Genomic DNA, 18,678 nt, shown 5'->3' with positions numbered 1-18,678 from the left:
CTCTCTCTCTCTCTTTCTCTTTTACTGTATTTTACACAAATTTACAAAAATCTTTCATTTCCCTGTAGTTCATTCATAAATTTCATGCAACATATTTTCATTAACACCCCAGACATGCTCAAACCTTCCTTTTTTCTATTTTGCCCAGAAAAATACCGAAAAAAATAGAGTAAAGCAGAAAGAGTTTGGGTTGTAGCAACTGCAATCCATGCAAAATAACATATGTTAGATATATAGAGAAAATATAGAGGGTTGAAAAAATCGTTGCTTAAAACCTTTAAGAATTAACTTAACTCAAACAAGCAGGAAGCCAGTCAGGCTATAGGCAGTTTTAGAATAATATTGCCAAGTTTAAAAGATTTAAAAATAAGGATAATTTGTGCAATATTTTTGGAAAGGAATTGCTTTATAAAGAGAGGGAATATGAGGAAAAAAGAAAAGCTCTTTTTTGTTACTGTGAAGGATTTAACGCAAAAAACGTGTTAAACCGAAAATACTTAAAAAATCTTACTGCTTTTTATAATCTAGAGATAAATATTGTTTAATTTCTATTAAATATTAACTTCTCTGTTTATCGATTAAAAACCATTATCCCTTGTTAATAAATCCTTTTTTGTTTATTCCTCTCAAGACCTTGTCAATATATAAAAAGAAGAAATATTGTTTACAAAGATCCTTTTCCTGTCAATAATTCTTCAAGTATCTGCACTCTCTTTCCAAAATAGCAAAAAAAAAGGATAAAACACACACCAACACACACTTGGCAACTCTTGCTCTTGTATACAAACTCATTCAAACAAAATTGCATGAAAACATTGTCTTTGTCCTTGTTTATTGTTTTCTTTACAGTTTTGTTGTTGTTGCAAAACAGTTTTTTAAGAAATTCGTCAACAACCCCTCTTTTTGGCTTTTGAGGTTTTTGTTTGTCTGTCTGTCGGTCGGTCGGTCTGTTTATTTGTTTGTAACATAACAATAATAACAAAAAAGTATGTAAAAAGAGAGTATATTTGTTTGCTTGCAAGTAAAGTATGTATGTATATATATGTATAACTGTGTAAATGAGTTCGTCTTATAAAGTAGAAAGTGTTGTAAACTTAAATGAATACCAAACTTGAAAAACGTTTAAAGAAAATTTCGAAATTTGTATAATTTTTCTTACAAAAATGAACTAAGTTTGATAAAGTTTTACATGATAAGTACATTGTTTACATTATGTAAATTATCAATAAATTTTTAAACAATTTCTAACGAATTTTATTAAGTTTATATTATTTACATAATGTAAACAATTATTTATAAAAAGTTTTCTTGAAAGTTTTATAAAACTTCTGCAATTTTCCATGTTTACATTATTTACATATTGTTTACCTGGTGTAAAAACATATAAATATTTAACACTATGAGTTAGAATACATTTATTCGTGTATATCTACCTTTATTTACATTGTTTACATAATGTAAACTATTTAATTGAGCAAATTTTGTTAAAATATTTTTGGAATATTTTAGCAATTTTTTCATTGTTTACATTTTTACACATTTTTTTACAAAATGTAAATAATAGAAAGGAAGTATTTTTAAATCAAACTCAATTTTTTCTTGAGTAATTTATAATTTTTATTAAATTTTATATAATTTACCTAAAGTTTACATAATGTAAAGAATGACAATTATTTGTTTTTAATAATTTTAGTGCTGTTATTACAGCAAAAAATTGTGCTTTATTTACATTATTTACACATTGTTTACATAGTGTAAAAACTATAAATCATTATGCTTCCAAATCAAACTAAAATTACTATTCAATAAATGTTTGTATTCTTAATTTTACACTATTTACCACTTATTTACATAGTGTAAACAATTGTATTTACAATTTTTTCTTTACATTCAGCAAGTTATATGAGTTTGTTTTAATATTTTACCAAATTTTTCATTGTTTACATTATTTACTCATACTTTACAAAGTGTAAACAATTGTAAATATTGTGTTTCTTAAATTGAAATTGAATTATTTTTAATATTTTTAATTTTCTAATAAATTTTACATTATTTACCCAATGTTTACATAATGTAAACAATTAAAATTATTCTTTTGTAATCATTTTAATTAAGTCTGTTAAAAGTCTATACAATTTTAACAAGTTTTCCATTGTTTACATGATTTATACATTACATATTTACAATTTACAATTTTTGAATTTTTATCAATGTAAACAATAAAAAAAACTATAATTAACTAATATTATTATTTTAAATTGTTTATTATTTTACATAATGTTTACGTAATGTATACAACGACATTTTAATTATATCTTGTTTTTTTTTTCACTTTAATTTGATTTGATTTTTTTTTATAATTTTAAAGATTTTACATTATTTACACTATAATTACATGGTGTAAACAATATAATTATATCTTGTTTTTCATGTTCACTTCAATTTAATTAGTCTATATATTTTCAACATAGCACATTGTTTACACGAGGTAAATAATTAAAAATTTATATATTTTAGTTTTCTTAACAAAATTGTTAAAAATATTGAAATAATTTTTATATAAAAGCTATTTTACACATTGTTTACATCATGTAAATAATGTAATTTTTTATATTTTTGGGTTAATTTTTAAGATTTTTTACATGAAATTTTAATATTTTACATTTTCTACATACATTAATTTTAAGGATACAACTCAAAGCTTTCATAACTCTTAACAAGTGAAATAAATTACGCGAAGTCTACCAGAGTTGACAACATTACATTAAAGAAATATCATGTACCATTTTATGTTCACAATTTCTTGTGATATGTAGTATGTTTTTTTCCTACATTGTCATGTTGTTCATCACATATTCGTATGGAGACGAGAGTTACAAGTATTAATGTTAAATTTAAAATTTAACTAGAAAACAACAATAAAAACCAACAACAATTACAACACATAAAGCTTACATTCATACATAAACATATTAAGAAATAGCAAAAAAAAAAAGAGAAAAGAAATTAAGTTTAAGTTCGAGTATTGCAGCATTTTTGTCCCTACTGTCTATCTAACTGTCTGTTTCACAGACTGTTTTCCATAATGGAGTATAAGCACTTGCTACAATTATTATTATGGGCTTTGACTAAAACAACATAGTCGAGATGTATGGATATGAACACCCAGCCAGCAAGCCCAGCACCTCCTCATCTCTACAAGAGCAAGAGCTAACAAAAAAAAAACACAAAATTAAAAACACACAAACTAAAGTATGAAGAAAGAGAAATATTACAATGGAAAATAATATGAAAATATCATTTTGCAGTTTCATTTCAAGTATTACTGCAGCAGTAGAAAATTATTCTATTGTATGCTATAAATTGACCATAAAATCACAATTGGCATAGATTGCCAGAAACCAAAATACCGAATACCAAAAAACTACAATAACAGCAACAACAACTATAACAAAATAATAAAGAGTGCTCATGAAAACAACAGAGAGATGCATTTAGGAGTAACAATAGTTGGATAGTTTTTCGAAAAAAAATTTACATTTTCATTTACAACAATAACTACAATTGGAACTCTAACAAAAAGAGGTGAAAATTTTTGTATTACACAAATAAAAGATTAAATAAAGAATGAACGGAAAAATAAAAACAACTTCATGTTTAGAAAATGTTGCCAAAATTTTAGCTATAACCACAATTTAGCTTAAATTTGTTTTAAATTGGAAAATAATTTAATAAAAAAGATTTGTAAAGTGAAACTTAAAAATAAATTTAATAAAAAAGTTAAATATTAAATAAATGAAATGAACTAGAACTGAACTAGAACTGAACTAGAACTGAACCAGAACTGAACCAGAATTGAACCAGAACTGAACTAGAACTGAACTAGAACTGAACTAGAACTGAACTAGAACTGAACTAGAACTGAACTAGAACTGAACTAGAACTGAACTAGAACTGAACTAGAACTGAACTAGAACTGACTAGAACTGAACTAGAACTGAACTAGAACTGAACTAGAACTGAACTAGAACTGAACTAGAACTGAACTAGAACTGAACTAGAACTGAACTAGAACTGAACTAGAACTGAACTAGAACTGAACTAGAACTGAACTAGAACTGAACTAGAACTGAACTAGAACTGAACTAGAACTGAACTAGAACTGAACTAGAACTGAACTAGAACTGAACTAGAACTGAACTAGAACTGAACTAGAAACTAGAACTGAACTAGAACTGAACTAGAACTGAACTAGAACTGAACTAGAACTGAACTAGAACTGAACTAGAACTGAACTAGAACTGAACTAGACTGAACTAGAACTGAACTAGAACTGAACTAGAACTGAACTAGAACTGAACTAGAACTGAACTAGACTGAACTAGAACTGAACTAGAACTGAACTAGAACTGAACTAGAACTGAACTAGAACTGAACTAGAACTGAACTAGAACTGAACTAGAACTGAACTAGAAACTGAACTAGAACTGAACTAGAACTGAACTAGAAACTGAACTAGAACTGAACTAGAACTGAACTAGAACTGAACTAGAACTGAACTAGAACTGAACTAGAACTGAACTAGAACTGAACTAGAACTGAACTAGAACTGAACTAGAACTGAACTAGAACTGAACTAGAACTGAACTAGAACTGAACTAGAACTGAACTAGAACTGAACTAGAACTGAACTAGAACTGAACTAGAACTGAACTAGAACTGAACTAGAACTGAACTAGAACTGAACTAGAACTGAACTAGAACTGAACTAGAACTGAACTAGAACTGAACTAGAACTGAACTAGAACTGAACTAGAACTGAACTAGAACTGAACTAGAACTGAACTAGAACTGAACTAGAACTGAACTAGAACTGAACTAGAACTGAACTAGAACTGAACTAGAACTGAACTAGATCTGAACTAGAACTTGAAATTAACAATCACATGTTCATTTATCCATGAATAAATAATGATAGTTAGTTTTTTCTAGGTTCATTGAACTTTTGCTCTTGACCAACTAAAAAATTGGTTCCCCATATCCTTTTATTTTTTTTTTAATTTACAAAAAAATTCTCTATCTACCCTCAGTTTTCCTGAATGAACACTGATACACAATTCACAAAGCAATAAGTTAAATTCTGTTCACTCGTACATTGTACAATGTTCCCACATGCATTGGAGTCGTGTTGGAAATGTTTGCAGCAGTAAAATGAAAACAATTTGCAACTTTTAATTTTATTAAAAGTATCAGGTTTTTTTGCATAAATTTTTAAAGAATACAAAACACACACACACATACTAAAAACTTTTGTTGTACTTAATTAAAAATATTAAAATAAGTAGACAAAATAGGAGCAACAACAAAACAAGATTTAACATTTAATACATTGATGATGAAAGTTTAACATTGCGTTACTAACATTTTTTTCAAAATGAAAATAATTTTTGTCAAAATGAAAATAAAACTGTGATATTACTATCTTTTAGTTGAAAACAAATATCAGTTAAGTTATGACAATGTTTAACCAACGATTTATAAAATGTGTTAAATTTTCGCTAAAGGTTTAATTTTATATGATTTCTACTTTGTTTATTTTTCTGTTGTATATAAGTACTTTTAATAATGGTTGTGAGAAAAATACTTAAAGTTAAAACTCATCTTTTGTTGTAATAAATAACAGAATAAATGAATTGAGGGATTAGTAAGACAATTGGCTTTTAGAAAATAAAATCCTTTAATCAATGTGAGTAGAGAAGGACATTCATTCTTCGTTTTATAACATAAACAAGAAGTAATGGAAAGTCAATATTAGGAGTACAATGAAGCAGCAAGCTGTAAAGTAGGAAAAGAAAGGGGAAGAAATAAGAGAAGGATGTAAAGGAAGAAAACGAAATCGAATACCCAGAACAAAACTGGAGCAGAAGTAGAACTGAACTAGAAAAGAACTAGAACCGAACTAGAAGAGAATTAGAACTAGAACAGAACTAGAACAGAACTAGAACAGAACTAGAACAGAACTAGAACAGAACTAGAAACAGAACTAGAACAGAACTAGAACAGAACTAGAACTAGAAACAGAACTAGAACAGAACTAGACAGAACTAGAACAGAACTAGAACAGAACTAGAACAGAACTAGAACAGAAACTAGAACAGAACTAGAACAGAACTAGAACAGAACTAGAACAGAACTAGAACAGAACTAGAACAGAACTAGAACAGAACTAGAACAGAACTAGAACAGAACTAGAACAGAACTAGAACAGAACTAGAACAGAACTAGAAACTAGAACAGAACTAGAACAGAACTAGAACAGAACTAGAACAGAACTAGAACAGAACTAGAACAGAACTAGAACAGAACTAGAACAGAACTAGAACAGAACTAGAACAGAACTAGAACAGAACTAGAACAGAACTAGAACAGAACTAGAACAGAACTAGAACAGAACTAGAACAGAACTAGAACAGAACTAGAACAGAACTAGAACTAGAACAGAACTAGAACAGAACTAGAACAGAACTAGAACAGAACTAGAACAGAACTAGAACAGAACTAGAACAGAACTAGAACAGAACTAGAACAGAACTAGAACAGAACTAGAACAGAACTAGAACAGAACTAGAACAGAACTAGAACAGAACTAGAACAGAACTAGAACAGAACTAGAACAGAACTAGAATAGAACTAGAAGAACTAGAACAGAACTAGAACAGAACTAGAACAGAACTAGAACAGAACTAGAACAGAACTAGAACAGAACTAGAACAGAACTAGAACAGTAACTAGAACAGAACTAGAACAGAACTAGAACAGAACTAGAACAGAACTAGAACAGAACTAGAACAGAACTAGAACAGAACTAGAACAGAACTAGAACAGAACTAGAACAGAACTAGAACAGAACTAGAACAGAACTAGAACAGAACTAGAACAGCACTAGAACAGAACTAGAACAGAACTAGAACAGAACTAGAACAGAACTAGAACAGAACTAGAACAGAACTAGAACAGAACTAGAATATAACTAGAACAAAACTAGAACAGAACTAGAAGAGATTTCTCTATGGCAACCTTCTTTCTCCTAACAATGAATGATAGAAATAACAAAAACAAAACCAACAGGATTACAATAAATTGATTTGACTTTGCCAATAATAGGAGGTACTAAAAGCAAAGGACTCTAAAGCAATTAAAGTGTTTGACAAATGATAGATAGTAAATAATCATGGACGTTAGTTCGAACAAAAGAAACTAACAAAAGTTAATTTTAAGGATTGATTTGGTTGCTTTAGCCTAGACAAACTAAAGGGACCATGAATTCTGCAAATATTGTTGACAAACAATGGCGACAAAAGCTCAGATAAATTGAAAAAAAATCAGAAAATTAAAACTGTTTGGAAAAGTTGATTGAAGTAGAAATATTTTAATAAAAAGTGGTAATTGTTCAGGAATAGTTTTAGATCATGTGTTTATCTTTAAAATCTGTTAGTGTTAAATTATAACAGAATATTGTTCTAAAATTAAATTGTAAACGTTTTACAAAGTTTTCAAACTAAAGTTAATGCACTTTTAAATAACACTTATTGAACTTTTAAACAAACTTTAGATGTTTATTAGGTAAATAACCCTTGTAATGGAAACATTGAAATCAAAGCTTAACAAAAAAAATCCGAAATCTCAACAAAACTAAACTACACGCCAATTCCAACTAAATTCAAATTGAGCAATCATAATTTTAAAACAAAAAAAAAACAACAAAAAAATATAATAAAACAAAAAAATCCATTTCATTCTGGCATCAACGAAAAAAAAAAAAAAGAAAATCGAATGAAATTTTTACAGAACATTGAACTCAAAAATTGTATTTACTGTGTTAAATACACTCTACTACCAAAGGCACTTATGTATACATATATAAGCATACATTTATACAGTAGGTTGGTTCAAAATATAAGAGGTTCGAAGGACCTAAAGATTGCTTGATAATTTCCGTCAGAAAAGTTTAAAGATTTTCAATTTGTTTAACGAAGTAAAATATCATTTCGAGTTATCAGTTAGTCCTTCGAACAACTTTATAATTCATTTTGCAATGGGTCATACGATCCGGTATATTTAAAAGATCTAGCTATTAAAGGATAAAACTAATCCGAGTAGACAAATTCCCCTAGAGCATACATTAGGTATCAGTCTAATTTAAACTTTTTGAGTACAAAAATATAAATATGTAAACAAATAGATGTATAAAAATACATTCATTCATATATCACTAGATACTTATATACATTTAACTATATAAACATTTGACAATATTACAATACAAAAAAACCAGCAACAACAACTAGAGAGAAATAAACTACGTGTAGGTTTTAGAATAAAATTGTATGCACACAACTTTTTTGCAAAAGTAATAAAAACGACTATAATAGTAGTCTTTTTTTCGAAAAAAAAAGAAACAAAAAATGAAATAATAATAAAATAAAGCAACAGACAATTGAGACGACCTCAATTTAAAGGATAGATAATAATACAAGTACAACACCACTGTACCCTGCACACTAACTACTATACATTGATATAAATTTATATTTTTACAAAGAGCTTACAAGTTGCAATTCAAATACAAAAAAATATGAAAAAAGTAGAAACGAGTAAATTTTAAGTGTGGCAGAATATAAAAGCAATAGTACTTTTGGAAAAGTACCATAATAAAGGATTCAATATTAATTGGCTTTAGGGTTGAAACAGAGAAGATATACTTAAACATAATTTTAAATATAACTTAAATTTATAACAGCATCAAAGTTTATATCTGTTCTATAAATAGAACAGAACTAGATCAACAATAAAACAGAACTTGAACTGAACTAGATAGAACTAGAATAGAACTAAAATAGAATTAGAACAGATCTAGAACAGAACTGAAACAGAACTGGAACAAAACTAGAACAGAACTAGAACAGAACTAGAACAGAACAAAACAGAACTAGAACAGAACTAGAACAGAACTAGAACAGAAAAAAACTAGAACAGAACTAGAACAGAACTAAACAGAACTAACAGAACTAGAACAGAACTAGAACAGAACTAGAACAAACAGAACAGAACTAGAACAACTAGAACAGAACTAGAACAGAACTAGAACAGAACTAGAACAGAACTAGAACAGAACTAGAACAGAACTAGAACAGAACTAGAACAGAACTAGAACAGAACTAGAACACAGAACTAGAACAGAACTAGAACAGAACTAGAACAGAACTAGAACAGAACTAGAACAGAACTAGAACAAACTAGAACAGAACTAGAACAGAACTAGAACAGAACTAGAACAGAACTAGAACAGAACTAGAACAGAACTAGAACAGAACTAGAACAGAACTAGAACAGAACTAGAACAGAACTAGAACAGAACTAGAACGAACTAGAACAGAACTAGAACAGAACTAGAACAGAACTAGAACAGAACTAGAACAGAACTAGAACAGAACTAGAACAGAACTAGAACAGAACTAGAACAGAACTAGAACAGAACTAGAACAGAACTAGAACAGAACTAGAACAGAACTAGAACAGAACTAGAACAGAACTAGAACAGAACTAGAACAGAACTAGAACAGAACTAGAACAGAACTAGAACAGAACTAGAACAGAACTAGAACAGAACTAGAACAGAACTAGAACAGAACTAGAACAGAACTAGAACAGAACTAGAACAGAACTAGAACAGAACTAGAACAGAACTAGAACAGAACTAGAACAGAAACTAGAACAGAACTAGAACAGAACTAGAACAGAACTAGAACAGACCTAGAACAGAACTAGAACAGAACTAGAACAGAACTAGAACAGAACTAGAACAGAACTAGAACAGAACTAGAACAGAACTAGAACAGAACTAGAACAGAACTAGAACAGAACTAGAACAGAACTAGAACAGAACTAGAACAGAACTAGAACAGAACTAGAACAGAACTAGAACAGAACTAGAACAGAACTAGAACAGAACTAGAACAGAACTAGAACAGAACTAGAACAGAACTAGAACAGAACTAGAACAGAACTAGAACAGAACTAGAACAGAACTAGAACAGAACTAGAACAGAACTAGAACAGAACTAGAACAGAACTAGAACAGAACTAGAACAGAACTAGAACAGAACTAGAACAGAACTAGAACAGAACTAGAACAGAACTAGAACAGAACTAGAACAGAACTAGAACAGAACTAGAACAGAACTAGAACAGAACTAGAACAGAACTAGAACAGAACTAGAACAGAACTAGAACAGAACTAGAAAGACTAGAACAGAACTAGAACAGAACTAGAACAGAACTAGAACAGAACTAGAACAGAACTAGAACAGAACTAGAACAGAACTAGAACAGAACTAGAACAGAACTAGAACAGAACTAGAACAGAACTAGAACAGAAACTAGAACAGAACTAGAACAGAACTAGAACAGAACTAGAACAGAACTAGAACAGAACTAGAACAGAACTAGAACAGAACTAGAACAGAACTAGAACAGAACTAGAACAGAAACTAGAACAGAACTAGAACAGAACTAGAACAGAACTAGAACAGAACTAGAACAGAACTAGAACAGAACTAGAACAAACTAAAACTAGAACAGACTAGAACAGAACTAGAACAGAACTAGAACAGAACTAGAACAGAACTAGAACAGAACTAGAACAGAACTAGAACAGAACTAGAACAGAACTAGAACAGAAACTAGAACAGAACTAGAACAGAACTAGAACAGAACTAGAACAGAACTAGAACAGAACTAGAACAGAACTAGAACAGAACTAGAACAGAACTAGAACAGAACTAGAACAGAACTAGAACAGAACTAGAACAGAACTAGAACAGAACTAGAACAAGAACAGAACTAGAACAGAACTAGAACAGAACTAGAACAGAACTAGAACAGAACTAGAACAGAACTAGAACAGAACTAGAACAGAACTAGAACAGAACTAGAACAAACTAGAACAGAACTAGAACAGAACTAGAACAGAACTAGAACAGAACTAGAAAAGAACTAGAACAGAACTAGAACAGAACTAGAACAGAACTAGAACAGAACTAGAACAGAACTTGAACAGAACTAGAACAGAACTAGAACAGAACTAGAACAAAACTAGAACAGAACTAGATCAGAACTAGAACAGAACTAGAACAGAACTAGAACAGAACTAGAACAGAACTAGAACAGAACTAGAACAAACTAGAACAGAATTAGAACAGAACTAGAACAGAACTAGAACAAAACTAGAACAGAACTAGAACAGAACTAGAACAGAACTAGAACAGAACTAGAACAGAACTAGAACAGAACTAGAACAGAACTAGAACAGAACTAGAACAGAACTAGAACAGAACTAGAACAGAACTAGAACAGAACTAGAACAGAACTAGAACAGAACTAGAACAGAACTAGAACAGAACTAGAACAGAACTAGAACAGAACTAGAACAGAACTAGAACAGAACTAGAACAGAACTAGAACAGAACTAGAACAGAACTAGAACAGAACTAGAACAGAACTAGAACAGAACTAGAACAGAACTAGAACAGAACTAGAACAGAACTAGAACAGATCTAGAACAGAACTAGAAACAGAACTAGAACAGAACTAGAACAGATCTAGAACAGAACTAGAACAGACGTATGACAGAACTAGAACAGATCTAGAACAGAACTAGAACAGACGTATGACAGAACTAGAACAGATCTAGAACAGAACTAGAACACACGTATGACAGAACTTCAACAAAACCAGAAATGAATGAACAGAATGAACAGAACTACAGCTGGTACTTTTTAATAAACTTACACTTAATTTAATAAACAACCCTAATAAAAACCTCAATATTATTCAACTGCATTGACCACAACTATTTCTTCAACCATTACTGTAAATGCATATAAAACAACATTGTTAAAACAACTCTATTGACATTAACCAACCAGCAACCAAGAGACGACACACTGCACGGCAGACAGACAAACAAGACCAACTTATAGCTACACAAGGATAGATGTTTAGATGGACGTCGTCATCATCGTCGACACAATAAAAAACTTTTTATATTTAAAATAAATGTTGCCATTGGCAATTGAAATTTATAAATATTTAACAATAAATAGAAGAAACTAAAAGTGTCAGAAGCAAAAAAAATAGAAGACATCTCGATGTGCTTACATTTAACAAAATAAAGGAGTTACAAATAGATATACAAACACACATACACACATAAACAGTATAATAGCTCTATGTATAACACATTTAAAAGTTTTAAATGTATTTACCATAGAGTAAATTTATTAAAACTATGTTACTTTTGTAAATGTAGTTGTAAATGTAAATAATATTGTATACTTTAGAGAAACACACAAAACATATAAATAAATAGAAATCCTCTTAAAACAATTTAAATAAACAAAAGTTTATAACAAGTATTTCTCTAACATTATGCCACCAAAAGGTGTTAAGTGTAAATACACAGGCAGAAGCAACAAAACCATCCCACTACTTCCATTTCTGTTTCTTTTTTCTTTCAACTATACAAATGGAAAATAATGCTAGGAAAAGATGTATAGGAAAACAATCTGAGTGAAAAATGTATTTTGTTGAAGTAAATATGTGTGTATTTATAGATTTTATTTTCGATTTTAACGAAATTTATCTAACCCAATAAACATGGTAGCTGGGATTTGTATCATATATGAATTAGGTTGAATGCAAAGGAAATGTTACTAAAGAACTGAATAGAAACAGGACTATAGAGAAGTAGAAAATAATTAGAAAAGGACTAGAACTTAAACAGAGCAGAATAGAACAAGATCAGAACTAGAACAAAAGTAGTTCAGCTCTAGTTATATTTTTGTTCAGTTCTAGTTCAGTTTTAGTTCCGTACTAGTTAAGTTCTAGTTCAGTTCTAGTTCAGTTCTAGTTCAGTTCTAGTTAAGTTCTAGTTAAGTTCTAGTTCAGTTCTAGTTCAGTTCTAGTTCAGTTCTTGTTCAGTTCTAGTTCAGTTCTAGTTCAGTTCTAGTTCAGTTCTAGTTCAGTTCTAGTTCAGTTCTAGTTCAGTTCTAGTTCAGTTCTAGTTCAGTTCTAGTTCAGTTCTAGTTCAGTTCTAGTTCAGTTCTAGTTCAGTTCTAGTTCAGTTCTAGTTCAGTTCTAGTTCAGTTCTAGTTCAGTTCTAGTTCAGTTCTAGTTCAGTTCTAGTTCAGTTCTAGTTCAGTTCTAGTTCAGTTCTAGTTCTAGTTCTAGTTCAGTTCTAGTTCAGTTCTAGTTCAGTCCTAGTTCAGTCCTAGTTCAGTTCTAGTTCAGTTCTAGTTCAGTTCTAGTTCAGTTCTAGTTCAGTTCTAGTTCAGTTCTAGTTCAGTTCTAGTTCAGTTCTAGTTCAGTTCTAGTTCAGTTCTAGTTCAGTTCTAGTTCAGTTCTAGTTCAGTTCTAGTTCAGTTCTAGTTCAGTTCTAGTTCAGTTCTAGTTCAGTTCTAGTTCAGTTCTAGTTCAGTTCTAGTTCAGTTCTAGTTCAGTTCTAGTTCAGTTCTAGTTCAGATCTAGTTCAGTTCTAGTTCAGTTCTAGTTCAGTTCTAGTTCAGTTCTAGTTCAGTTCTAGTTCAGTTCTAGTTCAGTTCTAGTTCAGTTCTAGTTCAGTTCTAGTTCAGTTCTAGTTCAGTTCTAGTTCAGTTCTAGTTCAGTTCTAGTTCAGTTCTAGTTCAGTTCTAGTTCAGTTCTAGTTCAGTTCTAGTTCAGTTCTAGTTCAGTTCTAGTTCAGTTCTAGTTCAGTTCTAGTTCAGTTCTAGTTCAGTTCTAGTTCAGTTCTAGTTCAGTTCTAGTTCAGTTCTAGTTCAGTTCTAGTTCAGTTCTAGTTCAGTTCTAGTTCAGTTCTAGTTCAGTTCTAGTTCTAGTTCAGTTCTAGTTCAGTTCTAGTTCAGTTCTAGTTCAGTTCTAGTTCAGTTCTACTTCAGTTCTAGTTCTAGTTCAGTTCTAGTTCAGTTCTAGTTCAGTTCTAGTTCAGTTCTAGTTCAGTTCTAGTTGAGTTCTAGTTGAGTTTTAGTTCAGTTCTTGTTCAATTCTAGTTCAATTCTAGTTCAATTCTAGTTGAGTTCTACTTCAGTTCTAGTTCAGTTCTAGTTCAGTTCTAGTTCAGTTCTAGTTCAGTTCTAGTTCAGTTCTAGTTCAGTTTCTAGTTCAGTTCTAGTTCAGTTCTAGTTCAGTTCTAGTTCAGTTCTAGTTCAGATCTAGTTCAGTTCTAATTCAGTTCTAGTTCAGTTCTAGTTCAGTTCTAGTTCAGTTCTAGTTCAATTCTAGTTCAGTTCTAGTTCAGTTCAGTTCTAGTTCTAGTTCTAGTTCAGTTCTAGTTCAGTTCTAGTTCACTTCTAGTTCAGTTCTAATTTAGTTCTAGTTCAGTTCTAATTTAGTTCTAGTTCAGCTCTTGTCCAGTACTAGTTTACTGCTAGTTCACTAATATTTCACTTTAATTTTACTTCAAGTTCCTTTCAAGTTTATTTCTTATTCTATTTCAGTTCTATTCTTTATTCTAATTTGACAACCATAATTTTGTTTATTATAAATTGATAAACAAATCGGATGATTAATAATTAAATCTAAGAAGTTTTCAAAAATTTCACATACATAAACGCAACCTGTCGCCTGCTTCATTTGCAACAAACTAAACTCACAAAATATGAAAAGAAATCTTCATGCACATTATTTTTCCCCTTTTAATTAATATTCTAGACTCAAAGTTAAATAAAAAAAACTTTTAAATTTAGCAAAAGATTCCGCAACAAATTAATGAACTTAATATAACTCATTAATCTATGAGCTTTTCTCAATTAGTAATAAACTCTTGAGAATACTAATTATTTTTCATTAAATACAACAAACGTATTGAAATACTTATTATGAGTTTTTAAATGGGAAAAAATATAAAAAAATAAAAAATATTTTATTCCATTATTTTCTCGCTTTAGATGTAGAAAAGAGATCAAGAAACGTGCTGTAATAATTAATTGAATCTGGAGTGAATGCATTTACAAAGTAAATAAAAGTAGAGAGAAATATTTAGAACAGAAAATATTTAAAAAAATTAAATATTACTAAGTTATTTTAGTGATTTTTTCACATACATTTTTTTTTTTGGCATTTTAGTTATCCTTAACAAAAACTAAGACAGTAGTTTGCACCAATTAAACTTTTAGATTTATTGTATTTATCTTTCAATATATTTAAGTTTTTGAAGTTTCTTTCATTGGAGGTAAACACTTACTGTTTTTTACAGTTAACCAACTAACTCATAGCCCCTATCAACCGATATCAGTTTATCTCCAATTTTATTACTTCAAAACAAATTTCTTTCTTTATTAATTCTTAAAATCGTGCCCTTTATTGTTTTCTATGATTTGACACTACTGTTTGCCACTATAAAGTTGAAAAAAATATTATAGTATGGTTGACTGAAACTACTTCCAGTTCTTCTCCTGCTACTAAATACTTATAGAGGCGTGCTTTTTTTGGAGTGTTAAATATCATTAGCTGTTGGGGGTAAACTAAAGTTCATTAATTTATTTATGAAAATAAAACGAAACCAAAAAAACTTCACCTCTAAAGAAAAAATTATCTTTAAATATTATTGAGGTTATCTAGTCAAGTTCTACGACTAGGTAATAAAAATATAAATGTAAATACTCATTGAAAAAGGGAGTATTTTACAAAGGTATTGATTACAACGTAAATATTTTTATATTTTTTATCACAAATTTTGTTAAAAATAACAAATACTTTCTTCTTTAAGTTATCAACTCTTAGCAATGTAATAAGAGGCCCTTTTAGTTCAATTCTGCTACTTTCCCTTTCGGGTATTTTCTATTTCGTTATTGTTCTAGCTCTGTTCTAGATCTGTTCTAGTTCTATTCTAGTTCTGTTCTAGTTCTGTTCTAGTTCTGTTCTAGTTCTGTTCTAGTTCTGTTCTAGTTCTGTTCTAGTTCTGTTCTAGTTCTGTTCTAGTTCTGTTCTAGTCTGTTCTAGTTCTGTTCTAGTTCTGTTCTAGTTCTGTTCTAGTTCTGTTCTAGTTCTGTTCTAGTTCTGTTCTAGTTCTGTTCTAGTTCTGTTCTAGTTCTGTTCTAGTTCTGTTCTAGTTCTGTTCTAGTTCTGTTCTAGTTCTGTTCTAGTTCTGTTCTAGTTCTGTTCTAGTTCTGTTTAGTTCTGTTCTAGTTCTGTTCTAGTTCTGTTCTAGTTCTGTTCTAGTTCTGTTCTAGTTCTGTCTAGTTCTGGTTCTAGTTCTGTTCTAGTTCTGTTCTAGTTCTGTTCTAGTTCTGTTCTAGTTCTGTTCTATTCTAGTTCTGTTCTAGTTCTGTTCTAGTTCTGTTCTAGTTCTGTTCTTCTAGTTCTGTTCTAGTTCTGTTCTAGTTCTGTTCTAGTTCTGTTCTAGTTCTGTTCTAGTTCTGTTCTAGTTCTGTTCTAGTTCTGTTCTAGTTGTTCTAGTTCTAGTTCTGTTCTAGTTCTGTTCTAGTTCTGTTCTAGTTCTGTTCTAGTTCTGTTCTAGTTCTGTTCTAGTTCTGTTCTAGTTCTGTTCTAGTTCTGTTCTAGTTCTGTTCTAGTTCTGTTCTAGTTCTGTTCTAGTTCTGTTCTAGTTCTGTTCTAGTTCTGTTCTAGTTCTGTTCTAGTTCTGTTCTAGTTCTGATCTAGTTCTGTTCTAGTTCTGTTCTAGTTCTGTTCTAGTTCTGTTCTAGTTCTGTTCTAGTTCTGTTCTAGTTCTGTTCTAGTTCTGTTCTAGTTCTGTTCTAGTTCTGTTCTAGTTCTGTTTCTAGTTCTGTTCTAGTTCTGTTCTAGTTCTGTTCTAGTTCTGTTCTAGTTCTGTTCTAGTTCTGTTCTAGTTCTGTTCTAGTTCTGTTCTAGTTCTGTTCTAGTTCTGTTCTATTTCTGCTCTAGTTCTGCTCTAGTTCTGTTCTAGTTCTGTTCTAGTTCTGTTCTAGTTCTGTTCTAGTTCTGTTCTAGTTCTGTTCTAGTTCTGTTCTAGTTCTGTTCTAGTTCTGTTCTAGTTCTGTGTTCTAGTTCTGTTCTAGTTCTGTTCTAGTTCTGTTCTAGTTCTGTTCTAGTTCTGTTCTAGTTCTGTTCTAGTTCTGTTCTAGTTCTGTTCTAGTTCTGTTCTAGTTCTGTTCTAGTTCTGTTCTAGTTCTGTTCTAGTTCTGTTCTAGTTCTGTTCTAGTTCTGTTCTAGTTCTGTTCTAGTTCTGTTCTAGTTCTGTTCTAGTTCTGTTCTAGTTCTGTTCTAGTTCTGTTCTAGTTCTGTTCTAGTTCTGTTCTAGTTCTGTTCTAGTTCTGTTCTAGTTCTGTTCTAGTTCTGTTCTAGTTCTGTTCTAGTTCTGTTCTAGTTCTGTTCTAGTTCTGTTCTAGTTCTGTTCTAATTCTGTTTAAGTTCTGTTCTAGTTCTGTTCTAGTACTGTTCTAGTTCTGTTCTAGTTCTGTTCTAGTTCTGTTCTAGTTCTGTTCTAGTTCTGTTCTAGTTCTGTTCTAGTTCTGTTCTAGTTCTGTTCTAGTTCTGTTCTAGTTCTGTTCTAGTTCTGTTCTAGTTCTGTTCTAGTTCTGTTCTAGTTCTGTTCTAGTTCTGTTCTAGTTCTGTTCTAGTTCTGTTCTAGTTCTGTTCTAGTTCTGTTAGTTCTGTTCTAGTTCTGTTCTAGTTCTTTCTAGTTCTGTTCTAGTTCTGTTCTAGTTCTGTTCTAGTTCTGTTCTAGTTCTGTTCTAGTTCTGTTCTAGTTCTGTTCTAGTTCTGTTCTAGATCTGTTCTAGTTCTGTTCTAGTGCTGTTCTAGTTTTGTTCTAGTTTTGATCTAGTTTTGTTCCTGTTCTGTTCTAGTTCTGTTATAGATTTGTTATAGTTCTGCTATGTTCTAGTTCTCTTCTAGTTCTGATCTAGTTCTGTTTTAGTTCTGTAGTATAGTTCTGTTATGTTCTAGTGCTATTATGTTCTAGTTCTCTTCTACTTCTATTATGTTCTAGTTGTCCTCTTGTTCTGATTTATCCAGTTCTTGTTCTGTTCTAACTTTCAAAACTTTTGCCTCAATTCAAATAAAAGTTGCCGTTAACTTAGAAATATTTATTTTTAAACCAAATTACAGATTCAAATCCATAATAGCATTTGAAAAAGTATAAAAAAGAAAATCTAATTCTCTACACACTGTTGCATATCATTTGTATGCCCCTGTAACTCTTCGTACTTCACATAAAAATGAAAAAAATTATTGATCAATCTTGTTATCAGCTCGTACATATGGATGGATGTATGCTCGTGTAGACAATTTACAAATGAACCATTAAAGTTTATTACGACGCACTGGTTTGTTATAAACATTTTACATATAATTTTTTTTAAGTTTTTTTTTTTCTACTTTTTTATTATTGTTATTGTCTGTGTGTATATATATTTTTTATTACATTTTCATAGATTTTATTAGTACAACAACAATTTGTTGAATGAAATAAATATGAATAGATTCGAGCTGTTGCCTGTGTATGAGATTATGATAAATTAAAGAGTTAAACAAAAAGTAATAAAAAAAATAATATTATAGAAAACATATTTAAAACATAAAAATTTAGTGAAATTTTTAAATATTTTATAATATTACAAACTTTCAAATGTTGTAAACAGT

General features: G+C 30.3%; 1 protein-coding gene across 2 annotated transcripts in view; it reads right to left on the bottom strand.

Annotated features, from left to right (window-relative positions):
- LOC119603207 (tyrosine-protein kinase Src64B) overlaps positions 1-18,678 on the bottom strand; it is an 88,416-nt gene that overhangs the window by 65,799 nt on the left and 3,939 nt on the right. The window lies entirely within an intron of this gene.

Source organism: Lucilia sericata, unplaced genomic scaffold (genome assembly GCF_015586225.1).
Source record: "Lucilia sericata isolate MDLA Ls3-8-SP2 unplaced genomic scaffold, ASM1558622v1 Contig000283F_arrow, whole genome shotgun sequence".
NCBI classification, from domain to species: domain Eukaryota; kingdom Metazoa; phylum Arthropoda; class Insecta; order Diptera; family Calliphoridae; genus Lucilia; species Lucilia sericata.
Note: the sequence above shows the minus strand (reverse complement) of the source record. Positions and strands in the feature narration are given on the sequence as shown.